Below are 5,845 nucleotides of genomic sequence, written 5' to 3'. Positions count from 1 at the left end.
GGTTCAATGGAATCTCTATGGTCTCTAGATGAGTCTCAGATTCCTTTGTTTCCTCAAAGGGAAACTCCTTATTGATCACTGAACGTCCCAAGAGGTCTTCCTCACTGGGATTTACGTCCTTCCCTTCCTCTCCAGGTTCGGCCGTGTTGACTATGTCAATGGCCTTGCACTCTCCTTTTGGATTTTCTTCTGTATTGCTTGGGAGAGTACTAGGAGGGATTTCAGTGATCCTTTTACTCAGCTGGCCCACTTGTGCCTCCAAATTTCTAATGGAGGACCTTGTTTCATTCATGAAACTTATAGTAGCCTTAGATAGATCAGAGACTAAGTTTGCTAAATTAGAGGTATTTTGTTCAGAGTTCTCTGTCTGTTGCTGAGTGGATGATGGAAAAGGTTTACCATTGTTAAACCTATTTCTTCCACCATTATTAAAGCCTTGTTGAGGCTTTTGTTGATCCTTCCATGAGAGATTTGGGTGATTTCTCCATGAGGGGTTATAGGTGTTTCCATAAGGTTCACCCATGTAATTCACCTCTGCTATTGCAGGATTTTCAGGATCATAAGCTTCTTCTTCAGAAGATGCCTCTTGAGTACTGTTGGATGCAGCTTTCATTCCATTCAGACTCTGAGAAATCATATTGACTTGCTGAGTCAATATTTTATTCTGAGCCAATATGGCATTCAGAGTATCAATTTCAAGAACTCCCTTCTTCATAGGCATCCCATTACTCACAGGATTTCTCTCAGAAGTGTACATGAATTGGTTATTAGCAACCATGTCAATGAGTTCTTGAGCTTCTGCAGGCATTTTCTTTAAGTGAATGGATCCACCTGCAGAGGTATCCAATGACATTTTAGCTAATTCAGACAGACTATCATAGAATAGGTCCAGGATGGTCCATTCTGAAAGCATATCAGAAGGACACTTTTTGGTCAGTTCTTTGTATCTCTCCCAAGCTTCATAGAGGGATTCACCTTCTTTCTGTCTGAAGGTCTGAACATCCACTCTAAGCTTACTCAGCTTTTGAGGAGGAAAGAACTTGGCTAAGAAAGCCTTGACCAGCTTATCCCAAGAGTTCAGGCTATCTTTGGGTTGAGAGTCCATCCATATTCTAGCTCTGTCTCTCACAGCAAAAGGGAAAAGCATGAGCCTGTAGACTTCAGGATCTACTCCATTAGTCTTAACAATATCACATATCTGCAAGAATTCAGTTAAGAACTGAAAAGGATCTTCAGATGGAAGTCCATGAAACTTGCAGTTCTGCTGCATTAGAGAAATTAATTGAGGTTTCAGCTCAAAGTTGTTTGCTCCAATGGTAAGGATGGAGATGCTTCTTCCATGTAAATTGGAATTAGGTGCAGTAAAGTCACCAAGCATCCTCATTGCATTATTATTATTTTCGGCTGCCATCTCCTCTTCTTGTTCGAAAATTTCTGAAAGGTGCTTGCTGGATTGTTGTAATTTAGCTTCTCTTAGTTTCCTCTTTAGAGTCCTTTCAGGTTCTGGATCTGCTTCTACAAGAATGTTCTTGTCCTTGCTCCTGCTCATATGAAAAAGAGGGAAACAGAAAAATAATAATAGGGATCCTTTTTACCACAGGTATAGAGGTTCCCCTGTGTGAGTAGAAGAAGAAAAGAATGTAATGTGAAGAAAGAAACACAAGGGTAAGGAGAGCAGAGATGTGGGATGAAGAGAGGTGTTAGTACATGAATAAATAAATAGAAGGAGATGAGAGAGAAGGAGAATTTTCGAAAATTATTTTTGAAAAAGAGTTAGTGATTTTCGAAAATAGTTTTTGAAAAAGGTTAGTAATTTTTCGAAAATTAAAATCAAAAATTAAAATAATTAGTTAATTAAAAAGAAATTTTGAAAAAGAGGGAAGATATTTTCAAAAATTAGAGAGAGAGGGAGTTAGTTAGGTAGTTTTGAAAAAGATAAGAAACAAACAAAAAGTTAGTTAGTTAGTTGAACCAAATTTGAAAATCAATTTTGAAAAGATAAGAAGATAAGAAGTTAGAAAGGATATTTTAAAATCAAATTTTGAAAAAGATAAGATAAAGAGATATTTTTGAAAAGATATGATTGAAATTAGTTTTGAAAAAGATTTGATTTTTAAAATCACAATTAATGAATTGATTCACAAGAAATCACAAGATATGATTCTAGAACTTAAAGTTTGAATCTTTCTTAACAAGCAAGTAACAAACTTGAAATTTTTTGAATCAAAACATTAATTGATGATGTTATTTTCGAAAATTATGAGATAAAATAAGAAAAAGATTTTTGAAAAATATTTTTGTAATTTTTGAAAATATATAAGAAAAATGAAAAAGATTTGATTTTTGAAAAAGATTTTGAAAAGATAAGATTTTTAATTGAAAATTTGATTTGACTCATAAGAAACAACTGAATTTTAAAAAAGTTTTGAAAAAGTCAACTCAAATTTTCGAATTTATGAGAAGAAAAAGGGAAAGATATTTTTTTGATTTTTGAATTTTTAATGATGAGAGAGAAAAATATGAAAATGATGCAATGCATGAAAATTTTAGATCAAAACAATGAATGTATGCAAGAACACTATGAATGTCAAGATGAACACCAAGAACACTTTGAATGTCATGATGAACATCAAGAACATATTTTTGAAAAATTTTTTATGCAAAGAAAACATGCAAGACACCAAACTTAGAAATCTTTCATGTTCAGACACTATGAATGCAAAAATGCACATGTAAAACAAGAAAAGATGCAAAACAAGAAAACATCAAGATCAAACAAGAAGATTTACCAAGAACAACTTGAAGATCATGAAGAACACCATGAATGCATGATTTTTTCGAAAAATGCAAGATGAACATACAATTGACACCAAACTTAAAAATTGACTCAATACTCAAACAAGAAACACAAAATATTTTTTATTTTTATGATTTTATGATTTTTTTGGATTTTTCGAAAATTATTTGAAAAAGAAAAATAAGGATTCCAAAGTTTTTAATATGAATTCCAGGAATCTTGTACTCTTATTCTAAAGCTCCAATCTGAGGGTTAGACATGGCTGAATAGCCAGTCAAGCTTTAGAAGATATTGATACTTTCGATGTATAGAGCAACTAAGTGTGTGAGAATCAACAAGCTCTTGTGATGATAAGTTGAAACCCCAGTCCAAAAGATTAGACATGGCTTACAGCCGGCCAGGATTCAACAAATCATCATGAAACACTAGAATTCATTCTTAAAAATTCTGAAGAACATAATAAAATTTTTGAAAAGAAATTTTTTTTTTCAAAAATAAAGGAGAAATTTTTGAAAGATTTTGTAAAATTTTTTGAAAATAAAACAAAAAGAAAATTACCTAATCTGAGCAACAAGATGAACCATCAGTTGTCCAAACTCGAACAATCCCCGGCAACAGCGCCAAAAACTTGGTGCACGAAACTGTGATCTCAGGCAACGGCGCCAGAAACTCTGTACGCACGTCTTAATAAATCATTTTTCATTCACAACTTTGATACAACTAACCAGCAAGTACACTGGGTCGTCCAAGTAATAAACCTTACGTGAGTAAGGGTCGATCCCATGGAGATTGTTGGTATAAAGCAAGCTATGGTCACCTTGTAAATCTCAGTCAGGTGGATATAAAATAGTTATGGAGTTTTCGAACATAAGTAATAAATAGATAGAAAATAAGGATAGAAACACTTATGTATATCATTGGTGAGAATTTCAGATAAGTGTATAGAGATGCTTTCGTTCCTCTGAACCTCTGCTTTTCTGCTATCTTCATCCAATCAGTCTTACTCCTTTCCATGGCTGGCTTTATGTAAGGACATCACCGTTGTCAATGGCTACTTTTTATCCTCTCTGGAAAATGGTCCGATGCGCTGTCACTGCATGGCTAATCGTCTGGAGGCATCACCCTTGTCAATGGCTGCATCCCATCCTCTTGTGAAAATGGTCCAAATGCTCTGTTACAGCACGGCTAATCATCTGAGGTTCTCGATCATACTGGAATAGGATTCACCCTCCTTTTGCATCTGTCACTACGCCCAGCACTCGCGAGTTTGAAGTTCATCACAGTCATTCAATCCCAGAGTCCTACTCGGAATACCACAGACAAGGTTTAGACTTTCTGAACTCTCATGAATGCCGCCATCAATCTAGCTTATACCACGAAGATTCTGATTAAGAGATCCAAGAGATACTCATTCAATCTAAGGTGGAACGGAAGTGGTTGTCAGGCACGTGTTTGTGGGGGAATGATGATGATTGTCACGTTCATCACATTCAGGTTGAAGTGCGAATGAATATCTTAGAAGCGGAATAAGTTGAATTGAATAGAAAAACAGTAGTACTTTGCATTAATCTTCGAGGAACAGCAGAGCTCCACACCTTAATCTATGGAGTGCAGAAACTCTACCGTATGAAAATACATAAGTGATAATGGTTCAGGCATGGCCGAATGGCCAGCCCCCATGAAAGTCTAAGATAGCATAAAACTGATCAAAGATGTCTAATACCATAGTAAAAAGTCCTATTTATACTAAACTAGTTACTAGGGTTTACAGAAGTAAGTAATTGATGCATAAATCTACTTCCGGGGCCCACTTGGTGTGTGCTTGGGCTGAGCTTGAATGTTACACGTGTAGAGGTCAATCTTGGAGTTGAACGCCAGTTTGTAACGTATTGCTGGCGTTCAACTCTGGCTTGTGACGTGTTTCTGGCGTTTAACTCTAGACAGCAGCGTAGAACTGGCGTTCAACGCCCTTTTATGTCATCTAAACTCGGCCGAAGTATGGACTATTGTATATTGCTGGAAATCCCTAGATGTCTACTTTCCAACGCAATTGGAAGCGCGCCATTTTGAGTTTTGTAGCTCCAGAAAATCCACTTTGAGTGCAGGGAGGTCAGAATCCAATAGCATCAGCAGTCCTTCTTCAACCTCTGAATCTGATTTTTGCTCAAGTCCCTCAATTTCAGCCAGAAAATACCTGAAATCACAGAAAAATACACAAACTCATAGTAAAGTCCAGAAATGTGAATTTAACATAAAAACTAATGAAAACATCCCTAAAAGTAACTAGATTCTACTAAAAACAATGCCAAAAAGCGTATAAATTATCCGCTCATCACTGCCCAACACCAAACTTAGAATTGGTGTTTGGGACTCTGCAGAGCTCTGCACAGAAAGAGAGGCGTGGCACACTAGATGTTGCACTGTTATCTCTCTTTTAGAAGGAAAATTGGGATGAGGCATCTTGAATAAGATGTGATCCTCTCTTAACTTTAGGGTTAATTCTCCCTTATCCATATCAATGATAGCATTGGCTGTGGCTAGGAAAGGTCTTCCAAGGATGACACAGTCATCCTCATCCTCTCCTATGTCCAAGACAATAAAGTTGCAGGGATGTAAAGGTTTTTAACTTTAACCAAGATATCCTCCACTAAGCCATATGGCTTCTTCATGGTCTTGTCTGCCATCTCTAAGGAGATGTTTGCAGCTTGTACCTCAAGTATGCCCAACTTCTCCATTACAGAGAGTGGCATGAGGTTAATGCTTGACCCTAGGTCACATAGAGCCTCTTTAAAGGTCATGGTACCTATGGTTCAAGGAATCAGAAAGCGTCCAGGATTTGGAAGCTTCTGAGGTAGCTCTTGTTAAACCAAAGCATGGAGTTTTTGGTAAGCAGTGGAGGTTCTTCCTCCAGAGGCTTTGTAGCAAATAGCTTGGCATTCAACTTCATTAGAGCTCCTAGGTACTGCGCAACTTGCTCTTCCCTAGTGTCTTCATCCTCACTTCAGGATGAGTAGTCATAAGAACTCATGCATTGCAGAAGTGCATTCA

General features: G+C 36.7%; 1 non-coding gene across 1 annotated transcript; it reads left to right on the top strand.

Annotated features, from left to right (window-relative positions):
• The first annotated feature begins 907 nt into the window (after window positions 1-907).
• Window positions 908-1,015, top strand: LOC148561935 (small nucleolar RNA R71). The gene has a single exon (XR_015886451.1). It is a non-coding gene; the product is annotated as a small nucleolar RNA R71 (small nucleolar RNA).
• The last annotated feature ends 4,830 nt before the right edge of the window (window positions 1,016-5,845 follow it).

Source organism: Arachis ipaensis, chromosome B6, assembly GCF_059453495.1.
Source record: "Arachis ipaensis isolate K30076 ecotype BB chromosome B6, ASM5945349v1, whole genome shotgun sequence".
NCBI lineage: Eukaryota > Viridiplantae > Streptophyta > Magnoliopsida > Fabales > Fabaceae > Arachis > Arachis ipaensis.
Note: the sequence above shows the minus strand (reverse complement) of the source record. Positions and strands in the feature narration are given on the sequence as shown.